Source organism: Amblyomma maculatum, chromosome 7 (assembly GCF_055883805.1).
Source record: "Amblyomma maculatum isolate TAMU_Amacu chromosome 7, ASM5588380v1, whole genome shotgun sequence".
NCBI classification, from domain to species: domain Eukaryota; kingdom Metazoa; phylum Arthropoda; class Arachnida; order Ixodida; family Ixodidae; genus Amblyomma; species Amblyomma maculatum.
In genome coordinates, this window is record NC_139350.1 from 91,087,355 (window position 1) to 91,102,260 (window position 14,906).

The 14,906-nt window shown below is 45.8% G+C and overlaps 1 long non-coding RNA gene and 1 pseudogene across 6 annotated transcripts in view; one reads left to right on the forward strand and one right to left on the reverse strand.

Annotated features, from left to right (window-relative positions):
• Positions 1–14,906, reverse strand: part of LOC146183939 (uncharacterized) — a 203,333-nt gene that overhangs the window by 42,578 nt on the left and 145,849 nt on the right. The window lies entirely within an intron of this gene.
• On the forward strand, positions 2,051–3,341 carry LOC146183940 (chromobox protein homolog 3 pseudogene; annotated as a pseudogene).

The window sequence follows — 14,906 nt, forward strand, 5'->3', positions numbered from 1 at the left end:
CTGTTCTTCCAGGAAGGGTAGTGCAAATTTTTAATCATACATTTTGGTTATGTATAGCTCAGTGACATGTGATTACTTGCATCAAATACCAACCACTAGGTAACTAGAACGCAGGTATTTGTTCCATGTTTCTACATTGCTTTGATGGTATGGAATGCGTGGAATGAATATGTGCATCATTTATTTAATTTCATAACTGTACACATGCTGACAGAAGCAGTGCCGGCAAACTGGGTTCTTTTGTAGTGATAAAGCAAGCATGCAAGATTACAATGTTAGCGCAGAACACACAACACTACTGTAAACTAGCTGTTGGCTATGTAAAGTGTGTGTGTGTGTGTGTGTGTGTGTGTGTGTGTGTGTGTGTGTGTGTGTGTGAGGGATACCTCGTAGCATCTTTTCATTTTCTGTTTCACGTGCAGTTAATAAAAAAGCGAAACGATATCTGCTGTTCTCTATGCTATTTCTTGCTGCGGTCGGGTACGCTTGCTCGCGAGCGCCTGCGCCCTCGAGAGCGCTATGCTTGTGGTTTTAACGCGGTAGCGTTAAGGAGCTCGTGTCGCAGAAAAGCCGGTGTCGTCGGCGGCGTTGGCCGTGAGCGATAAATCCCGGCATGCACTTCATAAACGGCAAACACAGAAGAACCCCTCCTCGCAATGTGCGGCGCTGCCCCGACACGTGGCGCGCCACTCGCCCCTGACGTTTCGCCGTGCACCCTCACGGGTTGTAAAATCAAGCGTCTTTCCTTTCTTTAGATCACTATCTTCACTCACCCGCTTCTGCCCTTCGGGCCGCGCGGGTACCGTTGCGAGGATGCCCCAATACCCTTGCGTTTAATAAGTTTTCTCGCTCTCTCCCCTTCCAACACCCAGCGTGCGTCACTCGAACAGTGGTGTTTAGGCGACGCGGCTCCTCTTTCCGCTCACAGCGCGATTGCTAGGCGCAGCGTCTGATGCCGGACGCCTCTGACGTGATCGCTGCGCCGTAGCGCTTCTGCTGGGAAAGCGTCCCCTGCGATGTGTGCCGAGCTGCTTCCGATGAATCATGCTTCTGCGTGGTGCTCCCAAGCGAGATAGAGGACGATTCCATCAAGGCGTCAGACCCATGATCGCGTCCGCCTTCATGGCGCGTCGCTGCCCGGCTTTCTACCTCCGAGACACCGAGTTCTTTGGTTCGTTCCGCTTGCTCAGGCGCACGTTTCGTTGCCGCGCCGAACACTGTGTGACTCAAGAGCATACCGAGCGAATGAGTGGTCGGTGCGAACGAGGTGCAATAACGCTATCGCGTTCCACTCTTGAAGGCGAAGCTTAAGGCCCGACCACATGGCAGCGCTTCTTCGGCGTCTCGTCTATGAGCGTCGTCGCTCGGCGCGTGCCGGAAAGGGCGACCAAACACATGACGGCGTACGAACTGGCGTCTGCAAGGCAAGGCGTGGGAGAATCCTGGACGTTCGAACAATTGTCCCCCGTCCGTAGCTAAAATCGTCCTATTCAGCGACGGCGGGAACATACTGGGGAGGGTGGGGGAGGCAAGGGCATCAAAAGGCGCAGGCATGCACGCGGACAAAAAGAGGAGCTGTTGCTTCCGCGGAAACGAGTTGAGCCTGTGGCGGTTGGTGCCGCAGCTGCCCATGCGTGGCTTGTCGCTGGTCCCCACCTGCGAATAATTTTCGGCGTCGACGCTGAGATCTGGCCCCTCCAGATACCTGCGTCTTTCAGCGTCGTCTCGCTTCAAGGGCCAGAATTGCACCTCCGGCGACGCCGATATCCGCGACGCCGACGCGGCACCGAAGAAACGCTGCCATGTGGTTCAGCCTTAAGCGTCCTCGAAATTTTTTCTTTCCAGCACACTGTTGCGGTCGCGCCGCGGCAGAACCGATGATGCGGTAGAAAACCCACGGGCACCGCGTTCTCCCGGGAACGGGCGCACGCGAGCGCGCGACCCGCGCCTACCCGCGCTGCTTCAAGCAACCTACCGACACCCCCTTCAGCGCACTGTTTTTTTTGAACCAGTCCGCTATACGGCCTCCCCCGTCAAGTCCATTTTTTACGCGCCCCCTTCCGCTATAATGGAGAGTTTGGCGCTAGCGTTTGTATTTCGTGGCCGTTGGGAGGTATTGGGAGTTACACGTTACACACCAGTTACACGGTTTCACACCCCTGCCCCGACGTTCGCCACCACTACGTTGCTGACGTTGCATTCCTGCTCTGCTCTTGCGGTCGTACGGGAACAGTGAAAACCACGTGAAAACACCTGGGAGCCGGAGCAGAACCTCGACTGCCAAGGACTCATAGCGCAGTTCGAAATGACGCGCCAGCGAAGAGCCAAGTCACAGAACCGCAAGGAGGAGGCCGAAGGTGACGATAAACCACGTGGCTTCGACCGGGGCCTGATCCCGGACTACATTATCGGGGCAACCGATTCTTCAGGGGAGCTGCTGTTCCTCATCAAGTGGAAGGACAGCAACGAAGCGGAGATGGTGCCTGCGCGAGTGGCCAACGTCCGTTGCCCGCAGGTCGTCATTCGCTTCTACGAGGAACGCCTGGTTTGGGAAACTTGCGGAAATCGGGATGCAGAGGCTTAGCGTGCGAGTACCCCCATTTCCACCGCCGCCTTGGTACTTTTCTTGGCCGAACATTTTTTTAAATTCCCAACAAACCATCACGCGAGCCGTCCGGTCGACAGGCTGCATTGATCATCGGCGTCTCTCCCGGGGAACACTCCGATATTCTGCCTTTTCTTTTCATGTGCAGACGAAGCCTGGACCTTGTGCTGTCTTTTTCTAGCCTTGTTTAGCCAAACGCACGCAAGCCATCGTGCAAGTGTCAAGCCGTTTTGCAGCGCCGCGCTTCTTGGGGTGAAGTGTTTCTACAGTTGCTGTGTTGGCCCGATATGTTCGGTAGAAACCGTCCGTAGCGACGCGTTTTCACGCCCCATTCCTGCACATAACGCTGCACTTCCATTGTTTCCATTTGTCACCCCTCGTTTTCTTTTCCACGCAATCGCCTTCAGCGTTACACTTGCGTTGATCCACCTTTTTCCCAGTCTTTTTTTTTCTTTTCTGTTTCCTGAAATCATTATTTAGCGAAGCGTGAATGAAAGCCTGTTTTGTTCATCGAAATTGGACGTCCAGAATGCGCCAGAACTAAATAAAATTAAACGGGGTCGCAAAATGTCGCGCTTTCGAGAGTTAACCCTTCGACAGTACATATCTTTTTTTTTTTTTTTTTCTCATTGCTTTGTGTTGGAGTGTTTCACGGGTTTGTATTCATGTACAATATAACAGGAAATTAAACAAGTTTCACCTGCATTTGTTGCGGCCAAAAATATCGCTACAGTCTCGTTATTTTGAGGTGTGCCTCGACCTGTCAGCTGTCAAAATCGCTGCCGGCTGTGGGCAGCGTCATAATATGCTCTTAGGCACGCCTGTTCTACTATGGACTGTTTCTTTTGTTACATATTGGTAACGTTTGGATTTAATGTCATCTGCCAATGGTTCATATCACAGCATGCTTATTCATAACATACTTTGCTCCCTCTGATGGTTGTGGTTATTGCATTTTGAGTTATTTGAAAGGCTTTGGCAAGTGCAGAAACCATGTGTTGCTCATCTTAAAATCTTTTGCTTGAAGAGTGCTGATATGCACAGATAATGTAACCAATTCCTTCATTTTATGTCCTTATTTCCTAAAGTGCGCAATGCCAAAGAGACCATTCCGTTTCTGTTCTGGCATGCTGCTTGTGGTCCAAGTGTAAATTTAGCCTGTAAAGTTGTGCTTGGGGGAACTGCTGGTACTTGGAAAAAGAAAGGTAAAGTATAAATTATTGCATACTATAAAGCAGTCTAGCAGGTTGGGAATAAAGAGGCAGGAGTTAGTGAAAAATCTTGCAAGGTTATGCTGACACTGAAGTTTGGGTGCTCTGAAACCCTCTTGTCATGCACAAACGGGAGCAACAGAGAGTTACTTTTAGAGGGCACTGAGTCAGTTGCAAAGTTAGAGCACTTAGCTTAAGTATATTGTTGAGCTAATGAACCCTGCCAACTGTCAGTGCAACTCCAAAGCACACTTACGAAAAGAAAAACATGGTACTGGAATCTGGTGCAGCCACCAGACGTTACGTACATGTTTTTGTACCTTCAAAAGTTTAATCTTTTCAGTTATTGGTAATGTTTGGTACTGTGGTCCACCATGGCTCTTTTCCATGAAGGGAAGTCTTACAATCATGCGACTTCACTGCAGTTAGCCTTGTCACGTCGTCAGTGAAGCCATTGCCTTGATCTAGCGATTTGTGCCATGAAATTCGTTACCTGTATGGCTTGGCACGTTATCGGAAGTTGTTCTATAGCATCTGCATTAGTGTGGGCTGAATAACTTTGGGGCGTAACAATGCACAGAAGCGTTACATTTTTTTAACAGGACTAAATTGATGTTGGAGTTACATTTTTTTAACAGGACTAAATTGATGTTGGAAAGACTCAAGCTAATGTCGGCCTGTTTCTGTTTGTGGGATGTACTGTCTTGTTAATTCCATAAGGCTTTCGTCATTCCGTTTCAGTAGCAACTGATTTTACCATGTTTGCTAAATCACGTTATTGTATGTAGGAAAAAAAATATTTTGCATCTCCTATATGTACTAGTTTTATTCTCGCGGTATGCTTCACCGTGATGCTCGGACCGCTTTGTAGACTTAACTTGAAGCGCTAGGTTTTATGAAGGGGCAACACCCTGCCTACGGTTTCTTTTGAGTTAGGCAGGGGTATGTGCCTAGGAAAGCGAGCCCATGCATAAGTGAGATTCAAACTGCATATTACACTGATACAAGCGACAGTGCAACTGCTACAGGCATTTAGTAACGTCAAGCTCCCACTAGAAGAATAGATGGCGTCCCAGCCAATGCCTCTCGCGTGGCTTGTACAACAGTGTATTCTTGTGCTGCGCATGCTGATGCTGTTAGCTGATCTAAACAATGAAATGTCAAGGTAACTGAAAAAACTGGATATTGCTGATAAACCCAGAATTTCCCATATTATAAGGTGCCCCCTTATTGGTCTGTGGTGTATAATATTCACTACTGCCCGCCACTGTTGTTCAGTGGTTAGGACATTCAACTGCCGGTGGTCCTGAGAATGTAAGTTCAATTCCACCCTCGTTCCGATACAAGTAAAATTCAGGGCGTCCACGCACGTCAAAGAGCCCGAGGTGGTTGAAACCTCCAGAGTTGTTCACTACGGCATGCCTCGTAGTCGATGTCGCTTTGAGATGTTAAACCCTGTAGATCAAAGCAAGCACAGTACTCAGAAATGTGGCGCAGTAAACACAATCACATGAGAAGAAACACAACACAGGCGCACTTCTTCTTATGTGATTGCGTTCGTTGCGCCACATTTCTGGGTACTATGCAGCACCAACTCGCCCCTCAAGCTGTTAATTAAAGCAAACATATTCACTGCTAAAGCCCAGCAATGAGTGGTGACACACTTTTCACTGCTGAGTTCTTGGTCTCTGGAGGCATTGCAAGATATCACGGTATTAGTATTCGAATACCTCGTGTCAACACGATTACCACATCCCACTTTATGCAACCAGCAGAGAAGAAGCAGTAGTGGAGGTTCTAAATAGAACAGGGATGATCATCACCACACGTATGGCTTGAAAATCTGCGCTCTTCACTCGACTTGCGCTCTTATTCCATGAAGTTTTCAACACGCTACTGACCAGTCCAGCTCACTGACTGTATTGATTACTGTACAGTTGTGCCGTGAAAAGGACAGGCAGTTTTAAGGCATAATCTCACGTAGCGTAATCCTGTACACAATAGTTGTCCTCGAGATCTGTCACATTCCGCGAGACTAGTTCTTGTCTAGTGTTCCTGCAATCTGCAATACCACTCTCAAACGCGCGCCAAGGAACGCTACGTAACAGGAGCGATCCTGTACCGTCCAAGCTCACACTTGCCAGAGAAAGTGTGACAGATACCGTACCCTTCCTTTCCTGTAAATCAATTCTAATCATGTGTAGCACTGCAACGAATGCCGATAAGAGGCAAATGATAGGAGAGGAAGGGTAGGTTGGTTTGTTTGGTTGGTTTGTGGGATTTAACGTCCCAAAGCGACTCGGGCTATGAGAGACATTGTAGTGGAGTACTCCGGAAGCTTCAACCACCTAGGGTTCTTTAACGTGCACTGACATCGCGCAGTACACGGGCACCTTGCTTTTTGCCTCCACCGAAAAGCAGCCGCCGAGGCCGGGATTTGATCCCGCGTCCTCGGGAATAGTAGTCGAGTGCCATAACCACTGCGCCACCCCGGCGGGGCAAAGGAAGGGTAGGCTTTCGTCATTCTCCTCTTAAGAGATATAAAAGAGACCCCCTGATTTTCTTTGCATGTGTCCTCACTCAAACATAACAGCTCACCATTATCTGAAGATTTCCAGTGACGTTCAAAAGCAGGCGGCATGCGAAATTTTTTTTTTAACCTGCTGATACACTGCTAATCAAAGGCACTTATTTATGTCTCCATTTATGCAACCTGCTTAGTGGTTGGATTATTTGGCAGGAAATGAAATGTGCCTCTTTTACTCAGCCATTAGGCAAATGCATGCTTGTCCTCCTCTGCCTTAAAACTACCAGCTTCTATTGCGCACGCGTATATCATGTTGGTGACAAGAGATAGCTATACATGGTGGCAGCTGTCAGGTATACACCTGCCACCTTGCATCCGCAATCAGTGCGTAGTAGAAGCATGTCGTCATGCCTACATCACTTGTGTGCCGGTTTTCCAGGTAGCCAATAGAATTCCTCATACACCCCAGAGGGCTCTACATGTCACGAAAAGACAGACTGAAATAGTGCAGTAAGCTATGTAAAAGAAAACTGGTAACAACAAGAGCAGAGAAGGTTGGGGGAACGAATGTGAGTCAATGATGTCTTAGCTGAGATCAAGAAAAAAAGATCATAAGGAAGGGAATGCAGAGTGGAGTTCAAATAACCATTGACCAGTTGTGATGAGGCAATGGATTCAAGTGAAAAGTAAGCATAGCAGCGATAGAGCAATTTGGTTTCTCATTTTTAATGAAAACCATAGCAGTCTGAGTGGGAACAAGGAAGGTAGACACAAAGGAAAGAAGCAGATGGGTGTGTGTCCAGTAAAAAGAAAGTGGGGTTCGACATAGTGTTATGTGATGACATTAAGGGGTTTGCAAGAATAAGGCAAAGTCACAGCTACTGTAAGGTAAGGATAACTAGAGGGGGCAGTGAAAGAGACTATACTGAGTTAAGCATCAGTACAACAATGCCTCAGTATAGAACAACAGCCAGAATCACACTTGTAGATCACTGCAGTAGCTTTGATGTAATCCTCAGCACTCTTAAAAGGCCAGTGAAGTATTTTTAGTTGGCCCATTTTTAAGAGATAGTGTTAAAGACTCCATTCTCCAGGCAATCCAATGTTGGTGTCGTCATCAGTGCTGACAGTGTTGTGACTTCGCAGGTGACATGGCAGTGCTCTAATTAGTCGGCGGGTGGTGTGATGTCACGAGACCCTAGATGACACATTTGAGGTTGCAGGAGCTGACAGCTTGCGCTTCTCCTTTAGTTAGATGAGAATGGAACTCACCGGAGCCTTTGCATTCCAATTCAGATATGCGACTCCTACACCAGAAGGCACATTTCCACGGGGTGGTTAACAGTGCTTCATGTTTACACCGGGTGATCGTTCACAAATTGGGACATTAGTGCTTAAGCGAGAGCATGTACACAAATGAGGATATGCAAAGGAGCTAGCACTGCATCATATCTTAATGGTAGAGTTTGGATGAAACACAGGCGCTACTGTTTACTTATTTATTAGAGAGATTTGGCTTACCGTGATCCGTGATTCGCCACCGTGACCCGCTACCGTGTGTGGGCGGGGCGTACAAGCTGATTGGTCCCGTCGTGGGAGGTCTATGTGCCGACATCCAGTATGTAGCGCCATCTATCGTCATCAAAGGATCTGGGCATGGTGGATCATGGTAGCGGATAGCGGATCACGGTAAGCTAAAAGTCTCTATTGAATGAAGAGAGACAAGGTAAATATATGCTCGCAGACCAGCGTAGGCACTACCGTACAGGTATCTTAGAAATCGCCTTGCAGGGTGTTTAAAAGATGACGCGAAAAATAATTTTTCTTACACAATCATGTATCGCTTTCCTTATCGAAAAAAAGCCTCAGAAGTTTCACGACCAGCTTTTTAGTACTTCTGCATAAAATTTCCTCGTACCAAAACCGCAGTATACAATCGATGCCAGCTTTACACTCCACAAGGTGCATTAGTTTATTATTAGCATTCTTCCTGAGGTGGTGATTACACATCCCGCCTGGCCAATGTATGATCTGTCGCAGGACAAGGGGACTTTCATAGGTGACTTTGGTGGCACAGTAAGAAAGCTGCCTTTCATGCTTCTTGCAGCACTGCTTTTCTTTGTTGCAAGGGATGCAACTGTTTGGGTGCCGAAAAGGCCATCGAACTTTAAACCGATTAGCTACCTTGTTCAAGTTGCGGAAGACCTTGTGCATGTGTGGCATAACTTGCGGTCTCTGTCTATCAACTGGGGTAATGACAGCATTTCAATGTGCACTGCCCTCCATTTTGCTGAGAAGCATTTCAGCCACCACGGCCCACCCAGGGAAGCTAGCTGAGAACAGCCTCTCTAATCGATGGTTATCATGCATGCATGAACTCCGAAGCGCAGATTCCTGGCACAGAGTTGCAGTACCTCTTTACAATTTTTTAATAGACTGAGTCATGTGGAAAGAGCGTTTTTTGCTCACGAGGATAAAACGCCCAGCACACGTGCCTTTCTTTGAATTGTATTCTTAGATCTAGAAACTGAAACTTTCCTTCTTCAGGAAGCTCATAAGTAATGGTTAGCACTCTGCCGAGTTGTTTAAAACAGGGGTGGAAGCAGGCTAGCATTTCGGAGCAGCTTTGGAGCAAAAAAAATGAGTTTTCAAGCGTGTTATTTATGTTTTGGAGCACGTTTGTAAGGTCTAACGTCCTTGATAATTGCAGTTTTCTTTTTCCGAAATAAACAATCTTCACTCTGATTCCTTTATACGCCAGTTCAATACATTTTCAACTTTGCACTCATCTCTGACAAGACAAACGGCCAAACCATGTAAAGATATATAACACAGGCCGACCTTAGCAACAACTTGCAAAAGACTCGATGAAAATCGATGAATTGAATATAGTCAACAACGTCGAGGCTTCAGTTGCTGAGATGCATCTCCAGAACACGACTTGCAAAAGAAATGACTCAGAGTATATACGTGGCAGCAACTGCCCCTATCGTTTACCTGCTTTCGTCTACCGCGAGCTTGCATGATTGTTGTTGCTATAGTGATGGCGATCACCGCGCTGTTTGCATTTTTTTATTAGTGCGAGATTTGTTTTCTCCGAGTTGTGTGAGGTGCATCGAAAAGGAGTTATGCCTTAATTCGGACCATGCCAGTTTTCTTTTCTACCATCCATATCACTGAGTAATGCTGTTTCTTCATTTAACCTTCATGGCACACCATGAAAACAGTGTAATGAAGTAGGGATTGAAACTGCCAACCATTTGACACTATCCACAAAGCAATATTGTTTCTAGCGAGCCTTACCGCGCTCAGCAGTGAGGTTTGCTACTGCGGCTATCGCAGTAGAAGCAAAAATGAGCGCACATACGTCTTCCAGCTTTATTTTTCTAAAAGTACCCAGCCCTATACATGTATGCATCACGTTTTCTCTATGTCCATTACTTGGTACATTCTACTACTTCCCTGAATTGCTGCTGGCAAATATTGTTTGTTGTTTTGCAATATGGCAAAAAAAAAAAAGTCCATGCATCACAGCTCCACAATGAAAACATTGGTGTTCTTTCAGGTGTCAACTGACTGGACGCCCCATAAATTAGGAGTTTGCTAAATATGTTCAGCAGCTATAGAAAGAAAACCGCCATTTAACATTAGACCGTATACGTTAGCTACTTTTTCACAAAACGATTTCGTGAAGAATGTCACTAGTGTCGAATATTGCATGAGAACGCAGTGTGACTAGATTTTTCATTCAATATCTTCACAAGCAAAGAAAGCTATTAAACCTCGTTCCCCCCCCCCCCCCCCCCCATATCACTACTGAGCTTATCTCTGACATGGACAACGAAAAGCAATTAAAATATTTCAATTCCATCAAGAATTACGGAAAGAAAAAGAAAAAATGCAGCATTGGAGAGGAGGAAGACTTTGCTGCAAACACTGCGCATTGCACAAAGCACTGCTCAAATACGTATCCACGAAGGAACTTGACATTGCGTCAGGGTATAAGGCAGACCTCTGCTATGTGACTTCGCAGGCAACAGGAGCTACATATCTGAGGAGGATCTGCGCGCACGGAATCACGTCGTTGACCTGTCGCGTTTCGCCGGCAAATTCAGGTGGTTGGGGGTTTTAGCCAGTAACATATGGAATATAGGATCTGCTATATGGTTGATTACACGCTAACGAGATACATCAGCTGCTAAACGTTCAGACAGAGGATGGGAACAGTAGAGCGAGCGCTTCACTGGGAACTGCGAAGGTCCATCAGAGCGCAGTGTGTATTAGGCATCAGTCCTATACTAAAAAACAAAAAAACAAGAAACATTTAGATCCTTTGTGTACGCGTAACGACATCGCAGACACGTTTTACACCCGGAAGCAATATCAATATGTTTTGCACTTTTATGGACAATTTTTGGACTTTTTTTTTCGATTTGCGACTCAAGAGCTATGAAAACGCAAGCAACGCCGGAGCCATTTTGCTTTTCTGGCTGCTGCCATTTTGGTTTTCTGTAACCTCGAACCCACACGTCATATCGTCCACTCATCACGCCATCGAAACCTCGCATAGCCGGTATAGCCTCGATAGCAGGCACCGTTTTCTGCACCGTCTCGCCACTGCCTGCTCAGCTGTGCTGCAGTCGTGCACAGTCATCAATCGTCGCGGTCGCCATTCACATGCGGTGTGTTGTGCTGTATGACGTCCTAACTACAGCCCATAGACCAAGGCGCTGTCCGGACAATGAAGCACCTCTATCGGTCACGCGTGCTCAGCGGCAAAACCTAGTGTCGACTTGTCTGCACTCTGCATGTTTTCCGATGCATGGAAGGCGGTGACCGAGGAGACACTGCAGAATTGCTCCCACCACGCGATCAGAGATGAAGTGCCGTCGTCATCCGATAATAGTGAATCCCATCAGCCGTCTTCATCTGCTGACCTAATGACCTCATGGAGCACTTGCGCGCTGCAGGAGCCATTCCTATGGAAGTGATGCTGGAACAGTTTGCTAACGCTGACAGCGAAATCGAGCTCTGCGCTGAACTCACCGACAACGAAATTGTTCGCCAATTGCTTGAAAGTGATGACTCTGGCTCCGACAGTCAGGAGCCAGAGGCTGTGCTGTCAACTAGCAGTGAACTAACCCGAGCTATGATGGTGCTTTCGGCTGTGTACAGCGAGAACGTCACCCTTGCCGACGTGCAAGCCGACTGACTTGTATGGCAACATAGCGCCCCGCAGAGGCATACTGACCACTTTTTCAAGCCGCTCTCTGAATAAAGTGACTTCTTTTTTGCGTGAATACGTTTTTTCGGACTGCCCGATTTTCCGGACGCTATCTCGGCCCCTTGAGGGTCCGAAAGATCGGTGAATGACTGTATTGTGTGGTGCGTGATAAGTTTGGCAAACAAGAAATTTTGCGCCGCAGTAAGCAATGGAGTGCGAATAGAAGCTTTTGCTCCCGCATGCTTCTCTGCATGTGCTGCACAGCAAAGTTTCATTATGGGACAGTGATCAGTTAATAGGTCAATTTGAGAAATATATGCTACTGTGTTTTGGCCTTAAACCTCGTGAAAGTTTATTAATAAGATGGTACCATGTTATTGCACAATTTTAAGTATTTCTTTACCTTGTAGGGCACTGGAACAGGCATGTGAAGGGATAAATGTTGTTTCTCAAGCTGATTCTAGGGGTAGTACATGGCTTTATAAAAAGCTTTTGCAATTTTGGGGGGATGGTACTGTCACATATTTAGTATAGACTTACTCTTCAAGAGCAGATCTACACACTCGTGTAATTCACGTTGCTGTAACTGCATTCTAGAAAAAGTTACAGTTGTCTGAAACTTCCAATGCGTTTGTTTTTCATTTCGACATTTTTGGGCACTGCGCTCAGCCTTACGGGGCTTTTTCCTATGTTGCCTCCAAGTGACACTGACAAATTAGGTATCATTGTAATCATAAGAAAAGAAACTAGGGGGTGATGGTATTTATATTGGACTAGTGCAATTGTGCTAATTGTAAATTAGCATGGTAATGAGAGATAAATGTAGAAAAATATATGAAGTAGAGTTGATCTATTTCCTTGCCTATAGGTTACTTTCAAATGAATAAAAATAGCATCACTCCTTAGAGCATGTCTTCGGCATTGAGTCAATGCAATTATTTATTTTGCGTTTGGCAAGGCGAAATTGCCAAAAATCCCTGTAAGAATTACACTTTGAATATTTTTTTACATCTACAGCAGTCCTTAAACCAATGAAGCTATCAAAAATACAAGTACAGATTTGAAATCAGCACGAAAAATAATCAAGGCTGAAAAGTTTCATTCAGATTGGAGAAATAATAAAGGAAATTATTTTAAGACCCACTTCTCCCCCTAACTTCACTGATGACTTCATATTATCCCAATGTTCTGCCAATGCGTCCCACTCCCCACTCTTATTGTGCACCACACCAAGGCCAAACTGGCCGGCCCCAATTCTAGAATATAATTCAACCCTAGTTCGCAGTATGAATCCCAATCGGAAATAAAATAAATCCATGTGCACTCTACTGCTTTCTCTGGTGGCTAAATTTTGTCATTGTCATTGTGAGTTTCACCTTGTGAAAGGGTTAGCTCACTTGGAAGTCTGCGATAATTTAACCTTTTGAAGCCCATTTAAAAAGGGGTGACCATGGCAAGTGATCCAGCATTATTTTCACCATCACGGATTGCATTGGAAAGAATATCACTTACAGATTAAACGTAGTTGCATACCTTCTGTAAAATATATTTCCGTCTCCCGACAGCACTTATATTCTGCAACGCCATTAAGCGGTACTAGCATGAGGCGACAATCCTTGGCGATCCGTCACGCGACGCCAACATCTGTCTTTGCCACTGGTGCACACCGAATGGAGTGACGGGACTAGGCCACAGAGAGGCGGGTTTTCAGAATTGCTTTGCTACCACCGCCTCGTCAGTCGGTAGAGGGGAGTACAGTTACACTATATCCCTTTTCTAACAATAAACATCGATGAAATTTCTTGCAACACCATCGCGTTTAAAATAATAAACCACAGTGCAGCGGTGCTCTACTCCGCTGCAATGCAGACTTGCATTGCAAGCAGTAACAATATATTGCCACACTAGCTTTTTTGTTTTTTTTTTTTCTTTACTACCGTACCAAGTTTTACTGAATTGTCTCGATACGCTCATATATGCACGGATCAGACGAAGTGAGCGTCTGCGGGTTCTTCGCTCAAACCGGACTAGCAAAACAAACATCGCTCACAAGAACAGAAGTTGAGAACCCCAAAACCTTCTGCGATTGGCCGCTTCGCAAGGTGCTTCCCGGCGAAACGTGAAATTTTCTAAAAGCCCAGAACCTGAGCAACAGCGACGAGCGGCAATGCTTTTGCAGATCTTAGCCCACTGTGTGACACGGCGAATTGTCGCCTCATGCGGTTAGAGCGTTATATTTATATCTGGGTCACGGCAGCCGCCTTTTGATGGAGGGAAGAAGCAAGGCGCCCCTGTGCTGTCTGATGTCAGTGCACAGTATAGAACCCCAGGTGGTCTAAATTTCCTGAACCACCCATTATGGTGTCGCTCATAGCCTTAGCCACTTCAGAACACTAAACCCCAAAAACCAAAACAAATTTATATTTTGATATATTACTGGTAGAAAATGCAGTGAACCATCTTTTCTGCATAAGTATGTTTAATTGCTTAACTATTGTAATGGTCATAACAGGAGGCCAAAGGATTGCTGAGATAGTCACAAGACAGTTCATTTCAGCCTCTTATTTGGTATTGTTCATTTCAAGGATGCATTCCATGCTTGGCTTAATTCAACAAATCTTTCCAGATGCTTCATGTACACCGTAGCTGAACAGTTTGCACACACGGGCAAGACAGCCAGCAGGCAACGTTAGGCGGCACCCCTTGGCCAATGCAAAGTGGGCATACCAATATTAGACTACTGTGGCAGACACTCAAAATTATGCAAGGTTAAGGCTGGTGCACCAGCCTACAAAATTCCATATCATGCACGAGGCAGAAGCTGATGTTCAAAAACGTTGCATGGGTCTAAAGAAGGTGTACATTAACTTGGTTTGACGGTGGTACAGCACTATGTCAGAATCATCTTCACCTCAATCAACAATTTATTGTTACTTGAAAGAGTAAACATCCTTTTTTATAGTGTATGGCTATGCAAGCTAAAGTTTAGTAGCTTGACTGGTTTATAATAGACCACTGAAGAAGGATCAAGGAAGTTTATAAATGCTGTGAATAAACTATATAATTAAAGCTTTATGGGGTCCCTACTAGCTATAGTGCAGAGGGAATATATTTAAGGAATTCTAATTCTCCTTTCGAGATATTTGCACTACAGTGAAATCTCGTTACTATGAACACCACAATAACGAACTTTTCAAATTAACGAATTCTTAAGAATCCCCAGCAGATTTGCTATGTTTTCAATGTAAAACTATTTCAGAATTACGAATTTCAAAATAGCGTATAGTTCAGAATAACAAACGTATTTTATTTCCTCCTCTACAATTTTGGAACATCAGT